Consider the following 22,715-nt stretch of genomic DNA (forward strand, 5'->3'; position numbering starts at 1 on the left):
AGCTAAAACTATAAAACTCTTAGAAGAAAACATAGGAAAAAAAACTGTGACATATAATTTTGCAATAATTTCTTGGTTATAACACCAAAAGCACAGACAACAGAAGAAAAAATAGCAAAAGAGACTTCATCAAAATCAAAAACTCTTGTGCATCAAAGGACACTATTAAGAGAGTGAAAGGACAACCCACAGAAAACATTTGCAAATCATATCTGTGATAAGGGCTTAATATCCAGAATACATAAAAAACTTCTATAACTCAATAACAAAAAACCCACAAAATAGCTTTCAAAACTGGGCAAAGAACTGAAATAGACAATTCTCTAAAGAAAGTATATAAATGGCAAAAAAAAAAAAAAAAAGCACATGAGAACAAAAGATGTTCAACATCATTAGTCAATAGGATGGTTTAGGATGCAATTAAAACCATAATGAGTTACCACTGCACACCTACTAGGAGTGCTATAATTATTTTAAAAAGGAAAGTAACAAGCGTTACTACCCAAGGATGGGTAGGAATTGAAATTCTTGTGCACTGCTGTTAGGAATAATGATGCCACTGCTATGGAAAACACTATGGCAGTTCCCTAAAAAGTTAAACATAGGATTACCATATGACCTGGCCATTCCATTTTTAGAAGCATACTCAAAATAATTAAAAAACGGGGGCTCAAACAGATATTTGTATGCAATGTTCACAGCAGCATTATTCACAATAGCCAAAAGTTGAAAACAATGTAACTGTCCACCAACAGATGACTAGATAAACAAAAAATGTTGTATACGAACTACAGAGTATCATTCAGACACAAAAAAGAAGGGAGCTCTGGTACATGCTACAACCTGGATGAACACTGGACACATTACGCTAAGTGAAAGAAGCCAGACACAGCAGGACGAATATTGCAGATTTCACTGACATGAAGTATCTAGAATAGGGAAATTCATAGAGACAGAAAGCAGATTCGAGGAGACCAGGGAGTGCGGTCTCCTTATTCCCTTGGGCTTGGTGCGCCCTGTGAGAAGGTGGGGAGCTTAATGCTTATGAGTACAGAGTTTCTGTTTGGGGTGATGAAAAATTGTGGAAGTAGGTAGTGGTGATGGTTGTACAACATTGTGATTGTAATTAGTGTCACTGAATTGTACACTTAAAAATTGTTAAAAGGGGCTGGGTGCGGTGGCTCAAGCCTGTAATCCCAGCACTTTGGGAGGCCGAGATGGGCGGATCACGAGGTCAGGAGATCGAGACCATCCTGGCTAACATGGTGAAACCCCATCTCTACTAAAAAAATACAAAAAAAAAAACTAGCCAGGCTGTAGTCCCAGCTATGCGGAAGGCTGAGGCAGGAGAATGGCGTAAACCCGGGAGGCAGAGCTTGCAAATGAGCTGAGATCCGGCCACTGCACTCCAGCCTGGGCGGCAGAGCGAGACTCTGTCTCAAAAAAAAAAAAAAAAAAAAATTGTTAAAAGGACAAATTTAATGTTTTATGTATACTCCCTCTATAGCCATGGGGAATTGGTTCCAGGACCTCCAGTGGATACCAAAATCCACTGTGCTCACAGCCCTTCTATAAAATGCGGTAGTACTTGCATATAACCTATGCACATCCTCCCATATACTTTAAATCATCTCTAGATTACTCATAATACCTAACGCAATATAAATGCTATGTAAATAGTTGTTGTACTGTATTGTTTAGGGAATAATGACAAGGGAAAAGAGTCTGTACATGTTCAGTACAGACAGAATGTTTTCTAGAGATTTTTGATTCGTGGTTGGTTGAATCAATGCATACAGAATCCATCAATATGTAGGGCTGGCTATATTTTGCCACAATAAAATATTTAAAATAAAATAAGTAAAGTGATGGACATCCACAGCAATGAAAAGGGAATTACTGATACACATAATGATTCAGGTGAATCTCGAAAACATAATATTAACTGAAAGAAGACAGATAGAGGACATTTAGAGAAAAGGGGGAAAATGATCCAGGAAAAGGACTCTTACCAGGCCCCGGGGGCTGAGAGAGAATTAAATGCCAAGGAGCACAAGGAAACCATTGGGGTGCAGCTTGCAATGTTCTTTTTTTTTTTTTTTTTTTTTTTGAGACGGAGTCTTGCTCTGTCACCCAGGCTGGAGTGGTGCAATCTCAGCTCACTGCAACCTCTGCCTCCCCAGTGCAAGTGATTCTCCTGCCTCAGCCTCCTGAGGAGCTGGGATTACAGGTGCATGCCACCACACCCAGCTCATTTTGTCTTTTTAGTAGAGACAGGGTTTCACCATGTTGGTCAGGCTGATCTCAAACTCCTGACCTTGTTATCCGCCCACCTCAGCCTCCCAAAGTGCTGGGATTACAGGCATGAACCACCGTGCCCAGCTGGTACTAGTGATGTTCTAAATTTTGTCTGTGCAATGGCTACATGACCATTTACATTTGTCAAAACTCATTGAGCTGAACACCTACAAAAGATGAATTTTACTCCATGTAAGTTATACATAAATGAACCTCATGTTTATAAAATGCTCCTTGCAGAAATGTTGGTGTATGTTGCTGGAAATGCACAAACCCAGAGCACAGTTCAGTCTCAGCGGTTAACCTGTTTCTGCAACTTGATGCTCTCCTCTGCAGCCTCAGCAGCCATGACCGGGGAGAGCTGTGAGTTGGAAAGCCATGGCTGGCTGCCGTTGGTTACATTTCCAACAATCTCTAGCGCTGGGTCATTTCCAGCTCTGGAAACCTGGCTAGTAGGGACCTGCAAGCCGGCAGGAGGAGATGGAGAAGGAGTGGTGGGATGGTTCCTTGGAGGGTAGAGGTGCACAAACCCAAGGCACAGATGGCCCGCCTGAGCTGTGAGGCAGAGCTGGGCAGGGGGCCGGGTGGGAAATGGAGAGCACCCCCCATTCTCCCTTTCATACTCCTCTACCCCTGCCAAGAAAAAGGAAGTCCTCCTGTCTCCTTTTTTCATTTTTGAAGTTAATTTATTTTTCAATGACAATAATTATGTATATATGGGGTACAATGTGATGTTTTGATTTAAGATATTGTAGAAAGAGCCTATCAAGCTAATTAACATATTCATCACCTCATCAACGTATCATTTGTTTGCAGTGAGGACGTTAAAGATCTATTCTTCTAGCAATTTTGAAATATATAGTACATTATTATCCACTATGGTCTCCGTGCAGTGCACTAGATCCTCCTTTCTGACAAGGCTGCATTGAGAGAGAATTTGGCAGCTGCTGCAGCATCAGGCATGGGAATCGCTGGCCCTCCGGCTGCAAGCTTGTCTCCCATGACCCTGGAGTAAAGCGGGTGCAGCTGTGGTAACAGGCAGGCCCTCCCCCAGCCTCTGCTCAGGGCTGCCACGGACACTGCACCCGAATCCTGCCTGCTGCCCAGCAAAGGACACGCCTGCCACATCCAGCTCTCCTCCCAGAGGCACCTGTCGCTTGCTCCCCTCTCCTTACCCCAGTCCCACCAGCCCAGCAGGGGAGAGGCCAGGACTCGCCTTGCCATGGGAAAGTGCTCCACTGCCGATCCCAGCCAGGAAAAAATTGCCTTGGGAAGAGTGTGCTCAGCTCCCTGTGGGAGTGGCAGGGAATGCCACCATCTCCCCCACAGCCACTTCCAGATGCACCTGGAGACCTGGGTTTGCCTCTGGGGCGAACTGGAAAATTGACAGCAAAGGAAATGAAAAATATCCAGGGAGCCAGAGACTTTCGGGGGTAAATGGAGAAACTGATGAGTTTGCGTGCCTTGCACTGCATGTGATGCCCAGGGTTGAGAACGGGCCTTTGAACTAGCCAAGCCAGCCAGCTGGTCTAACCTCCAAGGCAAGCGCAGCCCTAAGAGGCTACCTGATTGTCCCAAATGTCAACGCCAGTCTGAGCAGAACCAGCACTGGAACAGGTTCTCCTGAGACCCAGTGCTCTCAAAACCCACTGGTCATTCCCCTTCCCCACCCCGAGACCCAAAGCTGAAGAGTACTTATGGTGACCTCCAAGGCCCCACGTGATCTGCCTCCCCACCCCCAGAACCTATCTGATCTCCCCTTTTTCTCCCCTCACTGTCTGCACCCCAGCACACAGCTGGTCCGAGCCCCCCAGCCATGCTACGCGTTGGCCCTGACATCGGCATCACTAGTCCCCTCACCTGCTTCAGGTCTTGGCCAAGCCTCACCTCTCCAAGGTGGAGTCTCTGACCATCCTATTACTACCTCTGCAGCCTGCCTGCCTCTTCGGCAGGCCGATCTCCGCTCCAGCTCCACTTTTCTTCTCTCTCGGGACTCCCACCTCCTAACACGCCCTTTATCTCTGTATTTATTATGCCTCCTGCTGATGGTCTGCCTCTACCACAAGAATGTCAGCTACACAAAGGGCAGAGACCCCATCTGTTTTGTTCACTGCTGTAACCCCCGTATTAAGAGGTGGCCCTAACTCAACCAATATTCACCCAATGAATGATGAGATGAGCTTCATTAAAGAGCACCTGTGCTATGTGTTTACTTGCCTTTCCAGATCGCCCCCAGAGGCTTAATATCAAATATACCAAATGATATACCTGCTTTTTAAATGTACCCCCACAAAAAAGGGAAGCCTAACATCTAAGCCCCTCCTCATGCCTTGAAGTCCCCATCCAGGACCTCGGGTGAATGACGAAGCACTGCATTCATTAAAGGGCCAAGACTTCACAGCGTTGGCACTGTGGGAATGGGAGTAATGCCTTTTTAGAGAATTAAGGTATCCTGGTGCCATGTGCTGGTGAGGCCCAGTGGCCCTGCCACAGAACATGTAGTACCTCCTCACTCACTCCTTTTGGAGATGGCATGGGTGGCTCAGTTGCATATTCAAGCAACCATTGTCAGGCCAGGATTTGTGATGTATCCCAGGATCCAGTTAAAAATTACTGTTGTTGCTGTTGTTGTTTTGGTCTTTGTATGGACAATATAGCAAGTCTGATAAGTTTCTCTGATTGGCAGCAAGCTGGCTGGGGGAGAGAGCTACAATTATTGAGCACTGCACCTTGGTTTTTATGTACATTACCCCTCACCATCCTCCCAACAGTCCTGCAGTGAAGATGTCACACCCATTTTAAATTTTAGAAAACTGACACACAGATAATGCAAGGGACTTGCCAGAGTCACACGGCTAGAGGGGATAAGGCCAAAGATTCAAGTCCATGCTCTTTCCAATACACCAGGCTCTTAATAAGCATTTATTACAAGAATGAATGATTCAACACAAGGACTGAAGCAGAGAATGGGTACCTTTTAAAGGAGAAGAGGGATAAAAGAGAGTTTATTGGCGGGGCGGGGGGCAGGCGGTGCGGTGGCTCACACCTGTAATCCCAGCACTTTGGGAGGCCGAGGCGGGTAGATCATGAGGTCAGGAGATTGAGACCATGCTGGCCAACACGGTGAAACCCCGTCTACTAAAAATACAAAAAAAAAAAAATTAGGTGGGCATGGGGGTGCATGCCTGTAGTCCCAGCTACTCAGGAGGCTGAGGCAGGAGAATTGCTTGAACCCAGGAGGTGAAGGTTGCAGTGAGCCGAAATCACGCCACTGCACTACAGCCTGGCAACAGAGCGAGACTGTTGAAAGAAAGAGAAAAAGAAAGGGAAGGAAGGAAGGAAGGAAGGAAGGAAGGAAGGAAGGAAGGAAGGAAGGAAGGAAGGAAGGAAGGAAGGAAGGAAGGAAGGAAGGAAGGAGGGAGGGAGGGAGGGAGGGAGGGAGGGAGGGAGGGAGGGAGGGAGGGAAGGAAGGAAGGAAGGAAGGAAGGAAGGAAAAAGAGAAAGAAGGAAGGGGAGGGGAGGGGAAGGAAGGGGAGGGGAGGGGAAGGGAAGGGAGGGGAGGGAAGGTTAAGTTCACAGTGTGAGTCTGGGTGCAGTGGTTCACGCCTGTAATCCCAGCACTTTGGGAGGCCAAAGCAGGTAGATCATGAGATCAGGAGATCAAGACCATCCTGGCTAACACGGTGACAGCTCGTCTCTACTAAAAATATAAAAAATTAGCCGGGTGTGGTGGCGGGTGCCTGTAGTCCCAGCTACTCAGGAGGCTGAGGCAGGAGAATTGGCGTGAACCCGGGAGGCGGAGCTGGCAGTGAGCTGAGATCGCACCACTGCATTCCAGCCTGGGCAATAGAGTGAGACTCTGTCTCCAAAAATAAAAAGTTCACAGCGTGGCGAGCAGGCCCACTTGGGACACAGAATGGGCACATGTCGAGAGCCCTGGGAGGGGGTGCTGGAAAGGGGCAGTGGAGAAAAGGAGAGGAAAGACACGGGGACAGCTGATCGGTCCCCTGGGCCATTCTGCTTGCCTCCTCACTAAGAATGGTAGCATCTCTCCTTGCTCCCACTTTTTGTGGCTCTCAAAATGCTTTCACGTGCATTTTCTCACTACAGCCTCAGAACAATCTTTAGGAGTGGTGTTATCTTCCCCATTTCACAGATGAGAAAGCTGAGACTCAGGCCACGTAACTTGCCCAAGAACACATAGCCAATCAGTGGCAGGTCTGGGGCTCCATTTAAGTCTATGACCCCCACTCTGGCTCAGTATTCTTACCCCCACCCCGAATAAAGAGAATCACACAACCTTATTGTGATAACAAATAGCAACCGTAGTCAGAGGGAGAGAGGCCCAGGGAGGAACAATAATCTAATTAAAACGCTTGACATTGGAAACTCCTGGAGGGCAGGGCAGGGATCACGAGGGAGATTTTACAGCACCCAGCACAGCTGCCCACACAGTGGAGCATCTCTGCTGAGCTACCACAGCAAGGCTGCAGTGCCTGGCCCGGAGCCTGGTCCCGCTGACCTCCACGGCAGGAACTGAGAGCAGCATCTACTCCCAATCCTGCATAAGACGTCGTAGAAACACCCTACGACCCAGCCGGGGAGCCAGTCCCTGCCAGAAGCTGGCGTCACAGCTCAGAGAGGTGCCAAGCGAGCAGAAAACAGCCCCTGCTCTCCGTAGCTGAGAGAGACAGAGTCGGGCACCCTGGCCCGGTGGAGCACTGGCCGTCGCTCCCACAACAGCAACAGCACGAAGCGCTGAACACACACCCCACCGTTCACCATCCATGGCCAGGAGGCCATTCAGACTGTGATTGCTGGTTGTCAACTCCAAGAACTAACAGGAGGGAAAACGCACACACACACCCAAGAATGCAGGCTCTGCCTGGCGTGCGGGAACTCTGCCCTCGTGCCTGGGGTTCCTTCCTCTGTGGGCTTCCCATCTTCAGAGCCTTGGTTCTCCCTTCCCGAGGGATTACTCGCCACTTCCCTAACACTGCTGGGCTGCCTGCCTTGCTGCCGTGGAGTCCAGTCATCAGGCAGATTCATTCACATCTAGGTGCCTGAGTGGTACTGGCCACCAGGTAATGGAGTGGCCATCAAACAGAGAAGTGGGCAACCTGGAATTGGGTGCCAGTCCTCGAGTCCCTCATCAGCCAAACGAAAATTATCTCGCGAGTGCCTACCCTCCAGAAGTGCCACGGGGAGATCACGAGGTGTGTAGCAGAAGCACGTCCTATACTGCAAAGCAGCAAAGAAACGCAGCCTCCATAGCTCTAGCGGTTTGTAAAGAGCGCCTTGCAGAGAGGACACAGCCTGCAGAGAGGACACAGCCTGGCTCATGAGTTTCCAGCAGCGGAGCTTTAGGTGTCACTGAATCTTGGAGAGGAAGAGACTTTGGTTCTGTGGAACCTGCTCCATGTTTCTCAAAGCACACACCACCCACTCTGCCAACAGGTAAAGCTTCGGATGGAAGCTGCTGTGTTCTGTCCTCTCCCAGCTGAGCCAGGCCCTGGGAGCGCCCTCCAGGAGCTCCGCGCAAGCAGCCCCTCGTGGCCCATGGTGGACCTGCACCCTCGGCACTAGACAGGGTGGTCTCAGGAGCCTGCGAGGAAGGTGTGGTCTCACTGCTATTGCACAGGGTGAGTGGAACGGGAAATGCAGCCCCCAATAGTTTCAGTTATTCCAGGTATGGCTTTTCTCTCTCACCTTGTGCCTTCAGACCCTCATTTCCTGTGAGCAATGTGCTGGGGAAACTGGCAGCGGCTCTCCGGCAACCCTGGGGGAAAGCAGCAAAGTGGGGTAGAAGCAGAAGCCAGGGGCAGGGGCTGGGTCGGTCCAGTCAGCCCGCTAGGGCTCCCATGTAGCAGAGGCTCCACCGAGAGGAAGCCGGGGCTGGCCTGGCCGGGAGACTCCCTCCTCGCCCCGTGTGTGGAGTGCCCGGGCACCCCATACCCTCAAAGTGGCCTTGACCTCTGGAGACAGGTGTTGGCTGCTTGGGTCACCAACAGCAGAACCAGACTGGGAGGTGTTTCTGGGCGGGAAGGGCGGGCCAGGCCAGGCTCCAGCAGGCCCCCTTGTGGTCAGAGGGGTTGCCTGCAGGATGATGGGCTTGGGAAACAAGGCAGCCACTCCCCACGTGGGAGTTGGACCCAGGCTTAAAGGACACATCGTCACATCGATGTCACTCTCTTGGGAGGCCTTCCTGTCACACAAAATATCCTGGCCCCGGTGTTTTTCTTCACCATATTTCTCCCAACTATAATTGTGTAGTCCCTGGGGTGCTTATCTCTCAATGTCCATCTCCGTGAAAAGAGCCGTGATCCTCCAGGATAAGGTTGGTGCGTGAGACCCACTTTGTGGAAAGAACGAGTGGAAGTCTCAGGACTCTACCTACGAGCCAGGAGCCAGCTCAGGTCCCCGCTCCACTGCACCAATGCCCCTCGGCCCCAGGAGAGACTGAGATCTCTGTAAACAGCAGAGATCAGCAATACAGGCCTTGCCCTAATGGAACTTCCCTCTGAAAGGAAGCATAATGCTTTCAGCCAAGTGCCTGCCCAGAGCTCTGCAGGTGTGTGGCACGGAGGGTCTGGTGCCCCAGGAGGAGCTCAGCCTCCTGCCGCACCAGAATGGCCCAGGTCTCCCCAGGCTCCCTGCAATCCTAGTTGTCGTCACGTCACTCTCAAATCCCCCATTTGATCCTCTGTCACGTCCATGAGGTTGTGGGTGCACCCTGTCACTGCATCCCCTGGCGATTAGCGCAGTCCAGGCAGAGAATCAAGTCAACAAGAATGAAGGAGAGAGTGGATGAATGAATGTCGGGCCCTATTTAGGGGCTGAGGACACAGAGATGAATAAAATTCTATCTCTGCCCATGTAGGGTTCAAAGTCAAATTGGGGGACACAAAGTAATAATCCCAATACAGTGAAATTCATGTGTACAGTGAAAGTCATGTTTAAGGAAGCTTTATTAGGGCACAGACAAAATATCCATGACTATGTTTTAGCTGGTCAGGGAAGGCTCCTTGGAGGAGGTGACTTGGAACAGTCTTAGAGGAAAGTAAAATTTCCAGGCAGGGATGAACAGGGGTGCCAGGCAGGGGCACCTCATATGAAGAGGTACAAAAAGCCAGAGTGGAAACGTGCAGAGCTTACTGTGGGGACCTAAGGGTGGAATCCACACAGTTGGAGCCAGTGCAGGAGCTGGCCTGGGGTGCCAGAAGGGATAGAAGAAAGGTTCCCAAGGGGGTTGGAATATCAAGCAAGGGATACGTTGTGGGGTGGTGAAAGGATTGTAAGCAGAACGTGTGACTCCCCAGGGGTTTTTTTCCAACAGGATTCTCTGACGGCATTATAGGGAGAGGACAGGAGGGGAAGAGCCTCAGTTAGGAGGCTCTGTGGGATGCTGCTGCCTTGGTCCAAGCAAGACACAAGGCAGGCCCCGAGCAGGATGTGGTGGGGGGCCGGAGCGGGAAGATGGATTTCAGAGGTATTTAGGAGAAATAACTTGGGGTACAAAGGAGAAGTGGGGAGAAAAGGGGGTGAAGGAGAAATGAGGTAAAGGGGAACAGAAGTCAAGCATCAGCTTCTCCTGCCTCTTCCTCTTCTGCAGTCCTCACTCCCCCGGCATGGACCAGCCAAGGACAAAGACCCAGCTCACTGTCAGCCTACACATGTCTCAGCTATTCTTCTCATGGAAGAGCATGTTTTAGAATCCCTGACCTGAGCTGGGTAGTCTTATTTGTAACAATATTGTAGATGGCACATAGAGGCACTTGGATAAATACTGAATGAGACCAGGTGCAATGGTTCATGCCTGTAATCCCAGCACACTGGGAGGCTGAGGTGAGCAGATCACTTGAAGCCAGGAGATTGAGACTGGCCTGGCCAACATGGTGAAACCTCGACTTTACTAAAAATACAAAAAAATTAGCCAGGCATGGTGGCACATGCTTGTAATCCCGGCTACTTGGGAGGCTGAGGCAGGAGAATCACTTGAACCTGGGAGGCGGAGGTTGCAGTGAGCCCAGATTGTGCCACTGTACTCCAGCCTGGAAGACAAGAGCGAAACTCCATCTCAAAAAAAAAAAATAATAATAATGAATGATTTAGCAGTGAATGATGAGTGAGTGCATGAATGAGTGAGTGCATGAATGAACAAATGAATTCTTCACAACTTACCCTAGGACAGACTGACTAGCAGGTTTATCCTTGCTCAAAAGAGGAACCCCCAGGTTCCTCCCTGCTGCTGCTTTGAGTCCACGTGCCCAGGGCTTGCTGGCTGCCCAGGCTCAGCTGAGACTCGCGGTTGTCTAAGTCTCCCTCTTTTGGAGGTCAGAACTGCAGACCTGGGAAGGAGGTTGAACTGCAGAGCCTGCTTTTTCTGTGCAAAGGCTAGAAAGAATGAAAGATGCAAAGATGGAAACCTCTGGATTTCTCACCAGTTGGTTGATTACCCTGAAAGAGACTGTCAAAGTTATGCCTCCTTCCTAAATGATCTCACCCACTGCCTGGAGATGATTTGCATGACCTCCAAGCAAAGGCAGATAGCAAACAAGAGCTGAAATTAGTGGAAAGATTAATTTCCCCATACAGGGCACTTCCCCACCCCCGCCCCCAACCCTGCTTTTTTTTGTTTTTTTTGTTTTTTGTTTTTTTTTTTTTTTCCACAGGCAGCAATTCAATAAATAATTAATGCTTGCTAATCTTTTAGCTATTTCTCCTGTTGTAAAAAATTAATTGGTCTTCAATCATCTATTGCATTGTAACATGGAGGTATTTGGCCTGAGTCCACCACCCTGCTGAAACATGCCCCTCCTGCTGCTCACTGGCATATGTCAGTGACACCCGGCAGTCATGCCCAGCCTCCAGGTTCAGCACATGAACGGGAGTGCACAGCCGTGTGGCAGACACCTCCAGGGAGCTTCACACAAGCACTGCCTCTTTCTTCCAGCACGCTTGAGGAGTTTGCAAATGCTCATTCTCACAACACCTCCTCCCTATTTGCTGAGACTCCTATTTTGCAAAAGAGGTTGAACAAGATTAATGATGGGGCGGAGAAGCAGCACCATCTCTCTCCAGGCCTCTGACTAGGGACATCAAATACCTTGGGATCTCTTTCTGGCTTTTGCCACCGAACTTGTGCCTCAGTTTGCCTAAGCAGGACTATCAGATCCACAGGAAGCAAAACAGGGAGGGTTGGCGGGGGAGGGAAGATTTCCAGCTGTCATGGTTCCTGCAGCCTCAACTATGACATGCTCCCTCTTTGAAATCACAACTCAATCATACCACCTCCTCCAGGAAGCTCTCCTAGATTAAACTAGCCTGGTTATCCCCGCCCCAGTGCCTGACTTGCCCTCCCTATTCAGTGCTCTTTAGAGATTATTCTAATGACAAAGTTCAGTGGATGACTAGTTTGCTTACTATTGTTTTCTCATATTAAAATTTAAGCCGTGGTAGGGTGGTAATCATGTTTGCACTTTAGTAAATATTCCAAGAACTTGTGTGGCTGCAAAAAGTCTTACAGAAGGGAGGAGAGGGGGTTGTCAGCAGAAGCAACCCAGGAGACGCTTAGTGAGAATATGCAAGGGTCTGCACCAGTTCACACTTGGAATTGTCCCTCCTGGGAGAGCTGTGCAGCTAGCCGGTAGGTTCAGAGGACAAGCACCATCAGGGGTTCATGTCAGCAGTCCCACCCTGCTCCTTCTGCCACTTCTGAGTGTATCACTTAATCTCTTCCAGCCTCAGGATCTCATCTGAAAAAATGTCTCCCTCATAAGGTTGTTGTAGGGATTACATGAGATGGTGAATGTAGACAAAGATTGCAAACTGGGGAGCACGAGGTAGATATGAGGACTGATTGTCTCCCCGCTGCATGGTCCTCTTGCTCTGCAACCATCTTCAGAGGCACCATCCTGTGCCTACCTTGGAAACAGCCTGAATTCCAATTCCCTGACTTGCACCTCTCCCTCTGGCCTCTTAAGGTAGTCTGAGGATAGCATTCTACAATGTCAGAGCTAGGACAGATCCTTAATGGTCATTTTGCAGGTAGAAAAACAGGTCCAAAGACCAATGCAACTGACGTAGGCTTGCACAACTGCATTGGGCAGCTCCGTCCCAACCCCACGACGCCTGACTGCCCACAAGGGCGCTCCTTAGTAATAGCGTTTTGATTGAGTACTTCCTTGAGCCAGGTTCTCTGCTGAGCACCTTACATGGGTTACCTAATTTAATCCTCACACAACTCTGTGGGATCAATACAGTGGTCATCCTCATTGTTTAGACAACATAACTGAAGCACTGAGAAGGCCACACAACTAAAATTGTCAAAGCCAGATTCTAAGTCATTCCAGAGCCTGTGTGCTTAACATACTACACTCACTGTGTGTGAGTGCATGAATGAGTGGGTGCATGAATGAGTGCATGAATGAGTGCGTGAATGAGTGAGTGAATGATGAATGAGTGCATGAATGAGTGAGTGCATGAATGAATAAACGAATTCTTCACAACTTATCCTAGGACAGACTGACTAGCAGGTTTATCCTCGCTCAAAAGAGGAACCCCCAGGTTCCTCCCTGCTGCTGCTTTGAGTCCACGTGCCCAGGGCTTGCTGGCTGCCCAGGCTCAGCTGAGACTCGCGGTTGTTTGTCTAAATCTCCCTCTTTTGGAGGTCAGAACTGCAGACCTGGGAAGGAAGTTGAACTGCAGAGCCTGCTTTTTCTGTGCAAGGGCTAGAACCTTGCTGCACTGTTCCTCTCATAGACTGAATCTCCAGGAAAAGAATTAAGTGCAAAATACCCTCCTAGTCACGAGATTCACTGAAGAGTAAAGTGGAATCCTTGCCTTCAACATTTTATGGTGCGTCTCCTCCTCTCCTTCCTTTCCCTTCTTTTCCTTTCTTCTTCCTGAACAAGTCAGTTCTAAATCCATGAGTGGGACTGAGCAAGCTGGGCTTACGTGCAGGAGGGCACAGGTGCAATGGCCCAGAATGGGTTGTCAGAGCTCCAGCAAGGTGTGAGCACCTGTGCAGGGGGCTGTCTGGATGGAGGGCATCCCCAGGGAACAGCCCAGATGAGACGTCAGAGCCCAAGCTGACTAGAGAGAGCATCACCCAGGGGCAGACCAGCAGAGGATCTTGAACCCCAGACAGAGAGAGAAGGGATCTGGCATGGAGGAACAAACCAGAACAGGATATCAGAGACTGAGTGGGGTGCAGTGGGATGTGGAGGGCATATGTATGTGGGAGGGGGTGGCAATGCTAGGAGATAGGTTAATGCGGAAGACTGATCAAATCGGCAAATATAGTAAAGAGCATGGGAGTCTTTCTCTCTCAGTAAAAGAAGTTAAAAATTTGAAAATCAACCAGTGATTGCAAACTGGGGGGTATGAGGTAAATATGAGGATTGATAAATCCTCAGATCAAATAATTAATTGTACTTAACATTGATAGATCCTCATATCTAAAAGGTAAATATGAGGCTGGACGCAGTGGCTCTCACCTGTAATCCCAACACTTTAGGAGGCCAAGGCGGGTGTATCAATTGAGGTCAGGAGTTTGAGACCAGACTGGCCAACATAGCGAAACTCCATCTCTACTAAAAATACAAAAATTAGCTGGGCTTGATAGCACATGTCCCAACTACTTGGGAGGCTGAGGCAGGAGAATCACTTGAATCTGGGAGGTGGAGGTTGAAGTGAGCCCAGATTGCACCACTGTACTCCAGCCTGGCGATAGAGCAAGACTGTCGCAAAAAAAAAAAAAAAAAAAAAAAAGTGAAAAGGGAGAAAAATACAGTAAACCTTGGGGTATTGGGCTGGAATTGGAGATGCCAGTATGCAGTCTCGCTTAGCAGACTGTGGCTGTGTGGGATACTGCTTCCTTTGGGGAATCTCTTTTGTTGCAGGGGTATCAGAAGTCTAGGTGCAGGGAAAATTTGACCTAAGTATCCTAAAAGATGCTAGATGAATGGGTCCCGTGGCTCCTTCCTGCTCATCAGAGAAGGTGCAGAGCAGACAAGAGGGAGCAACGCTAACACCTTCTCTCAGCTCAGCACTGTCCTCCAAAGGTCACCAGCACCCCTTCATGGGTGCGGCTGTGTGCTAGTTCCTGAGAGCTGCCTGCCGTCTAAGCCATAGGCCTGTGGTTCCCGAGCCTGGGTGAGCATTTGAATCACCTGTCCTGGGTGCCTCCCCAGAGCCACCAAATCAAAATCTCCAGGGTGGGGCTTGGGAATCTGGATGCATAACAACCTCCCAGCTAATTCTTGTCCAGTCAGCCCATCAGTTGTGGATCAGGACTGGGAGTCACTCATTTAGATAATGGTGTAGATACTTCACAGCAATTGCGATGCTAAAGAAAAAGGCTTCATTCTCAATTAAGAGAAAAGGAAGAGGAAAAGGAGGAGAAGAAAACAGCAACTTGACATAATTATGGCATCTCCCTTTAAACACCACTGATAATATGCTGTCTGAATTCCTTGTCAACCTCTGGATGCCAACCTATGGGTTGGGCATCCCCTAAATGGCAGGATGGCTCCCGGCTACGGCACAGAGTCCTGTGTTTCAGATGTAGGGAAAGTAACGTGAACAACAGAAAATCCCACGTGGCCTTTGCAGGCCTCACACCGCCATTCCACACCATCGGCAGAAGCCAGCTCTGCCACCTAAAACCTGTGCCCATCCCTAACAAAGTCCCCAGCATCCTAAGGCTACAATCAAAGTGGACAGAACCTTTTCCAACAAACCCCACCCAAACCTGCACCCACAGCTACCTGCTGGCCGTCCACCATTTGTAGAGAAGTGCATTAAGAGTTTCAGGATATTATGGGATTTTTAGATGTCCCCTTCTGGCTTGCAGATCACTGTCATTACGCTCAAGATGAAGAGGAGGGGGACTGCAGGAAGGCAAAGTGCAGTGCTCAAACAGAAGCATGGAGTTGGAACGAGAAGCTGAGTCCGTGAGACAGCAAATAAGTAGTCGACGTTGGCCAAAGAACAGGGCAACACACAGGACTTTGCTAGGCATCTCTGAGAGAGAATAGAGTGGGAGGAATGAAGACACTGAGGGCTAGAGACACAACCATACCCCTGGGAGAGGCTGCCGCCCAGCATGGCATGAGTGTCATGGAGACATTCTTCAAGGCTGCCACGGGCCAAAGACTCATGAAATTCATGATCTCTCTTCCACTTCCACGTTGCTTTAATTGGAGCTTTGCTGAAGACATGCCTTAACCTAAAAGATCGAGGCCATGGTGGGAGTACTGGGCTCCACGTCAGGGCAGTGAAGGCACGAGGTAGCAGACTAACACCCCTCCACCTGCGCTGGCACATCCTCCATGCATTTGGCAATCTCACCGAACACAGGGTCAAGGCAGCTGTGTTCCAGCCCTGGCTCTGCCACTTGTTTGCTGTGTAGCTTTAGACAGACCACTCACCTCCTGCGAACCTTGAGTTCCTCACGTGTGAATCAAGATCATAGCATCTCCCCCGCTTACCTCACAGGGCTCCTGTGGATGAGGCAATGTACAAAGTGCTTTGTCAACTATAAAAGCATTGATGAAACATCAGGAACTGTTGTTATTGTTCCAGGTAGGTGTAGATGTCCTCTATTTCTGCCTCCTGCCCTTTGCAGCTGACCACATGCCCTTCTTTCCATGGGACACTCTGAGGGTCTCCCTCCTCTGCAGTGTCTGCTCACTACCCTGTCTGTCCGAGTCGACCACAGTGAGGCATCTAGGACTTACCTGGGGCCCCGTCCCAGAATACTGGACTCCCACAGCCCTTGGATCAGCGCACATGACAGGGGAAACACCTTGGTCATATTTTTACATATTTTCCTCTTGCTTAAAACCACAGAGCCAAGCAAACTGCAATAGGAATAAAGTCCTGCTCAGGGAATTTCATTTCTTGCCACTCGTTTATGAGTGGTAGGTGCCGTGGCCACTGCCGAACTATTGTTTATCCAGCCTCTCAAGGTTCTGTTTTCCAAAAGACAGTTTTCTTGTACTCCAGCCAGAACTGACTTGCCCAGAGCTCAGGACTGCTAAGAACAGCTGGGCTAAGCCAAAGACGAGGAGATTAAAGGAGAATCAATACCTTGTTGCTGAGTGAGAACAGAAAGTCGGTTCTCATCCATCTCCCATCTCAAGCCCCATGACCGAGTTTCTCTCTTTCTCCCAAAGCGGAGATCATGGATTGTGAAATACCTTAATGGAAAAAACAGCCACAGGGCACTGGCTTAGCGGGATTGTATCCAAAATCATTATGTCATAAAAAGTTTCTTCCCCAAGTACACAGGCTATTTTCCAGCAATTATCCCAAATAACTTTTTACGACGATACGGGGCTGCGGAGGAGGCGAGAAAAGGGTTTAGAGCCAGGGAGATGCACAATCCCCCGATTCATCTCTTCTGGCCACCGCTGCCGCTCACCTCACATGAATGAGGGGTGATTCCCCAGCCCGAGGCTCTGTGCTCTCCTCTCATCTGCCCCCTTGCCATCATCCCATTTTATTTATTAGGAGGGATTTTTGACATGCTACTTGCTAAGTTGGCATTTCTCATATTTCACAAAGCCCTACCTGGAGTCTGCCCTCTAAAGCTGGGAATGAAAATAATTTTATCTGTGTTTAGGATAAACAATAGGTAAGAGGTCCCCAAGATGCTGGGAATGAAAATAATTTTATCTGTGTTTAAGATAAACAATAGGTAAAAGGGCCCCAAGATGCTGGGAATGAAAATAATTTTATCTGTGTTTAGGATTAAAAAAAAAAAAAAAAGGTCAGAGTTCCCCATGATGGGGTAATTCCACTGGGGAGGAAGACTGTGTCGTAGTGGGATGAACGCGGCTCTGCGAGTTCTAGTCCCAGCTCCATCATGAAATAACAGGCCACTTACAGGATCTACTTGAAGCACCAAAATGATCTCCCAAGTATCATCCCATAAAAAAAAAAAAATCCAGTGAGTCTCTGGAAGGACGGCGCTGTGCTGCTGCCAGTCTAACCAAGCCGAACAGAGTGCACTTTAGGCATGGTGGAACATGCAACATCATTGAGGAGCTAGAATTTCATTACTCTTCATAGAGGAGTGGGAAGGAATGTGACTGGAGGGCAGCATGGGGGAGGGGCAGGTGTGGGTGCAGGGACAAGCAGGTGCAGAGGATGGGAGGTGGCCATTTTCTGCAGATGATTTGGGAGACAGCCAGCCCAGGGACTGGCCATCCAGTTTAGGGGCCAATTTAAATGGTCTGGAGCTAACTAATCAGAAACTCAGGAAAGGGGCAGAATCTGAAGAATGAGGCCACCACCCACTCACCTGTGGCAGGGAGGCTCAGTGGCGGGGATGAGCTCTGAGAGGTCTGTGGGGGTCAAGGCCAGCCTAGGTACAAACCAACATTCCTGAAAAAACTATCTTTGAAAAGCTGGCAGAGAAGCCTCCTTTGACTGCCTCACTAAAGTGAAGATCGTCAGGTTTCAGCAAATGCCAGTGTATTGTATCTGATTCGGTTCGTTTTTCAATATTGTGAAGGATTTTATAAATACGAAATAGATATCGCTTGATGGTGCACACCTTTGAGAGGCAAGGATCTGGCTGATGAGTACTTGCCTGTGCAGACCACAGCCTTAATAATCTTCTAACCCATGGCGAAATCCTTCTGGGATGTCTGTGGCTGTGGGGAATTCCCACGATTAACTCAATCCAGCCTCCTCATAAGATAGTGATATTAATGCCTATGTTGATATGATACAGATATCGTTAACAAGTTTCCTGATTTCAACATTCCAGTGAGGATAGGGAAAGTCCCAGGCACAAAGCGAAGTTCAACTGCTTCCTCCCACTCTCACATTGTTCTTCCAATATTCCTTGGCATCGCCACCTGGAGAACCCAGGCTTCCTCCCAGGGGCCCTCAGAGGCCTTTCCACACAGAAAGGAAGGACTGGGCCTCCTGAAGGGAGCCAGAGATCCTGCAGGACCCGAACCAGGAGAGAACTGAGTCAAATGTTAAAACAGCGCTAATCTTTTAAAGTAAAATTTCTACAAACAAGGACATTCTCGGACATAATAATGACACAATATAAAAATCTGCGAATTAACCCATATATATTACTAGCATCTAATCCCTACGCCATTCCAGTTCACTAATTGTCCTGATAACACCTATTGCATTTAGCTGTCATGTCTCATTTGTCTCCTTTAATCTGGAACATTTCCTCCATCTGTCCTTGACCTTGATGGTGAGTGTGGCACCTTTGAAGGTTTGTGAGAGTTCTTTTGCAGGCTGTTCCTCCATTTGGGTTTGCCGGGTGTTTCTCTGCAATTGGATTCAAATGGTAAGTTTTTGGCAGGAACGCCACAGAACTAATGTAGTGCTCTTGTGGTGTTCTGTTTGATAGTACGTGATTCCTGTTTGCCTAATGTCACCTGATGTGGACTTGGATCACTTGACTAAGGTGGTATCTGCCAAGTCTCCCCACTCGAAAGTCGCTCCTTTTCTCTTTGCAGGTATGAGACTGTTTGAGACTAAGAAAACACACCGGTCCTCCTCGAACTTCCCCCACTAGACTTAACAGTCCTTGATGTTTCTTGGTATCATGACGGCTGCCGAATGGTGATTTTTCTAATTTCATCGTTCCTCTTCTGTATATTAGTTGGCATTCTGCTGTAAGGAAACGCTTTCTTTTCTTTCCATTTATTTATTCACTTATACATTTATATCAGTACAGACTCATGGATTCTAATGTATTCAGTGGGATAGAATTCATTACCAACCTTATTCATTTTTATGTCTACATTATATCAGATTTGACAACCGGGAGCCCCTTCAAGCCAGTTCCTGTGTCTTGCTGACATGTCTTCATCACTCTTGGAGCACTTCCTGACTTTCCATGCGACAAAATGTTCCCGGCTCTTCTTGTACCTTCCCTGCCACACCCATGGAATCAGCTGTTCCTCCAAAGAGTCCTGGCTATAAGTACTAAGTCTGCACATTGCTACTGAGTGTCCCTGCTCCCAGGTCCTCTCCATGGAGAGGACACACAAATGCGTGTATGCATGCACACACACACACATACACTTAATCTACAGTGACAGAAAGCAGATCAGTGGTTGCCTGGGGATAGGGGTGATAAGCAGGGGTGGGAGACAGGAATTACAAAGGCAAGGGCTACAACGAAACTTTTGGGGAGATGAAGATATGCATATATCAAGATTTATCAAAATACACCTTTTTTTTTTTTTTTTTTTGAGACAGAGTCTCACTCTGTTGCCCACACTGCAGTGCAGTGGCAGGATCTCAGTTCACTGAAACTTCCGCCTCCCAGGTTCAAGTGATTCTCCTGCCTCAGCCTCCCGAGTAGCTGGTATTATAGGCATGCACCACCATGCAAGCTAATTTTTGTATTTTTAGTACAAATACAAAATGGCTGGATGGCTGAGCCACCGCATCCAGTCAAAATATACATTTTAAATATACGCAGTTCATCTTATGTAAATTATACCTCAACAAAACTGTTAAAATTTTTGACATCCCTGGAATCATCATTATGCAAGGAAAGCAATATTCTATGACTGTCTAACACCCTGGCTTCTGAAATATTGGTTAAAGAAACGTAATAGTAGAATTTTAAGATCAAGAAATTCCTCTTAGGTTCAATAAATTTAAGGAGGAAAGATTTTTAAAACTCTCTAAACATTTTTATTAAATTAAGATACAGAGTATAGGTTCTGGGTTTCTTTCAAACATTACAAGCTTGTCCAATCCACCTTATTCTGTTGTTGTTTTCTGTTTTATTCTGTTCTGTTTTGTTTTAGGCTTTTAGTAGCCTGAAATCGTGGTTTTTAGTTTCTGTCTCTAGCGATAAGCGGAAAAGAGGGATGAGGAAGGGGCTTTACTGGCCTACCCGGAAACAGAAACTAACAACCCATGACTGAATTCTCTCCCCTGGGCACCCATTTATAAGGTATGCTCAATAGATGCAAACGTGGCCGGGCGCGGTGGCTCACGCCTGTAATCCCAGCACTTTGGGAGGCGAAGGCGGGTGGATCACGAGGTCAGGAGTTCAAGACTAGCCTGGCCAACGTGGTGAAACCCTGTCTCTACTAAAAATACAAAAATTAGCCTGCCATGGTGACATGCCCCTGTAGTCTCAGCTACTGGGGATGCTGAAGCAGAATGATCACTTGAACCCAGGAGGCAGAGGTTGCAGTGAACTGAGATTGCACCACTGCACTCTAGCCTGGCCAACAGGGTGAGACTCTGTCTCAAAAAAAAAAAAAATAGATGTGACCGTGTTCTGAATACAGATGTTTATTCTAAATAAACGGTTATGAGTGAAATCAATAACAAGCACTCATTTTCATGTATAAAAATCATTTACCAACTTTTTTGTAAACTTTTTGATGAAAACGTATTTTTTAAGTTTCTTTTGTAAACTTTTTGAAAACCTTTCTTAAAAATCTTTTATACCCCTTGACCCAGTAATTCTACATCTAGTAATTTATCCTAGGAAAAAAATTAGGACACACCAAAAGTTATATGGATAACTATGCTCATTACGTTGTTATTTATAATATGAAAAATTGTAATCAACCTAAATGTTTGATAAATTAAGGAATAACAATACAATAAAACTCAAAACAGACATTAGGCTATAGTAGAATATTTAATGACATAGATAAATGTTCACTTTATATATTTAAGTGAAAATGTGAATTCTGTTTCTCTGGAGGGGGAATAAGTAAAAATATATACATGTGTTTGTATATTTTACATATATAAATATGTAAAAGATCTTTGATATATGTAAAAGATGCAAACAAAATGGTACATATACCAAAATGTTTGTGGTTACTTCTGAATGGTAGGATTACGAATATTTTTCTTGGTGGTTTTCTGTATTTTCCAACTTTCATCCAATTTTATGTATGTATATGTATCTGTACAGGCCTATATTCCTTATCTATAATTCAGAAATCCAAAAAAAGCTTTCAAAATGGACATTTTCCATGAAGTTAGTAAAAACTCATTTTGCAACAAAAACTTGATCTGAACCGGCATGAGCCTTTATATAGGGTATAATTATGAATCTTTCTATCGTCTATATTTGTCCCATGTCTTGTGGACACACTTCTATTCCACTGCGGATGGGCTCTGCCCCAGAATTCCTGCAGGTTATACAATATTCAGTCTGTGTGCCATTCTAGTATCAAAAATCTTCTGGATTCCAAAGCATCTATCTTCTATGGTTTCAAGTAAGGAATTGTGGATAATATTTTAGGTTGTTTTGTTGAGACAGAGTCTCACTCTGTCAAGCAGGCTGAAGGACAGTGGGGCGATCAGAGCTCACTGCAGCCTCAACCTCCCAGACTCAAGCGATCCTTCTGCCATAGCTCCTGAGTAGCTGGGACCCCAGGTGCCCGCCACCTTGCCCAGCTAATTTTATTTATTTATTCATTTATTATTTATTATTTAGAGATAGGGGTCTCACTATGTTGCCCAGGCTGGTCTCAAACTCCTGACCTCAAGCAATCCTCCCACCTTGGCCTCCCAAAGTGCTGGATTACAGGTGTGAGCCACCACACCTGGCCAAATAATATTCTGTGATCAGGGGGAAATGAGAAGGAAGGGAGGGGAAGAAGGAAGGAAGGAAAGAAGGAAATAGTTATTATCTTGGCAGAATAAAAATGGTGCAGAGAGGGGAAACTACATGTAATAAGCGGTTAGAATGTATCTTTTGCTTTTGTTTCTGTCAGTGTTCTCCAGCCAAAGCCCACCAGGAACACACAAGCTGGGCTTCTTACTTGCTGCAGGACCATGAAGGAACCATGTGTCTCACTAAGGAGGTGTTAGAAGCACTTATGTCAAGAATTAGGCTTTTATTTGTGACACGGGGAGTCTAAGGAAGTGGGGCTTCCCTCTAGATTGGGTGCTATCAGAAAGTAGAGGCAATTCCGTGTTGGCATCTCACTAAGTCCTAACTGCAGGGAGGAGACACCAGAGCCAGGACACAGCCCTAATTGGTAAAGAAGTCACAGAGTCATTTCTCAGCCAAGTCAGCTGTGCGGCAGAGCGACCTTGTTTTTGTCTGTGTTGAGACAATTACGAAGTGGTTTCGCTTGGTCTTGTTTTCATGCTCTCGGAGTATTCTGAGGCTGATATTCTGCCTGGCTGTTCAAACCCCTATGAGAATGGCAAGACCCAGCTGTGGGTGCCAGGCCAGCTTCTGAATGTTGGGGCTGCCTTTTTCTGACCTCCTCTCTGTCAGCTGTGGCCCAGAGCTACGGGGGAAAGGGTGTCAGCAGCCCTGTGCTCTAATGAGGAGTGACAGCACATCCATGCAGAACTTGGTGAGCAGGACCCAACTGCCAACCCGGTGACCCTGAGCCCATCATCCACTGGAGGATCTGGAAGGACAGGCTTGA

At 47.5% G+C, this 22,715-nt stretch overlaps 1 protein-coding gene across 38 annotated transcripts in view; it reads right to left on the minus strand.

Annotated features, from left to right (window-relative positions):
• Positions 1-22,715, minus strand: part of LOC106993529 (uncharacterized) — a 301,117-nt gene that overhangs the window by 210,883 nt on the left and 67,519 nt on the right. The window contains exons 6-9 of one of the 38 annotated variants that reach the window (XR_013404419.1): positions 16,393-16,502; positions 11,127-15,803; positions 8,008-10,692; positions 4,064-5,436 (exon numbers count right to left, since the gene is read on the minus strand). The exons of 31 other annotated variants lie outside the window; for them this stretch is intronic. The gene's annotated coding sequence lies outside the window, so the exon portion shown is untranslated. Of the gene's footprint in view, positions 1-4,063; positions 5,437-8,007; positions 15,804-16,392; positions 16,503-22,715 lie in introns of those variants that run through there. 6 more of the 38 variants (XR_013404418.1, XR_013404416.1, XR_013404415.1 and 3 more) reach the window with 6 other exon arrangements.

This window comes from Macaca mulatta, chromosome 14, assembly GCF_049350105.2.
Source record: "Macaca mulatta isolate MMU2019108-1 chromosome 14, T2T-MMU8v2.0, whole genome shotgun sequence".
Lineage (NCBI taxonomy): Eukaryota > Metazoa > Chordata > Mammalia > Primates > Cercopithecidae > Macaca > Macaca mulatta.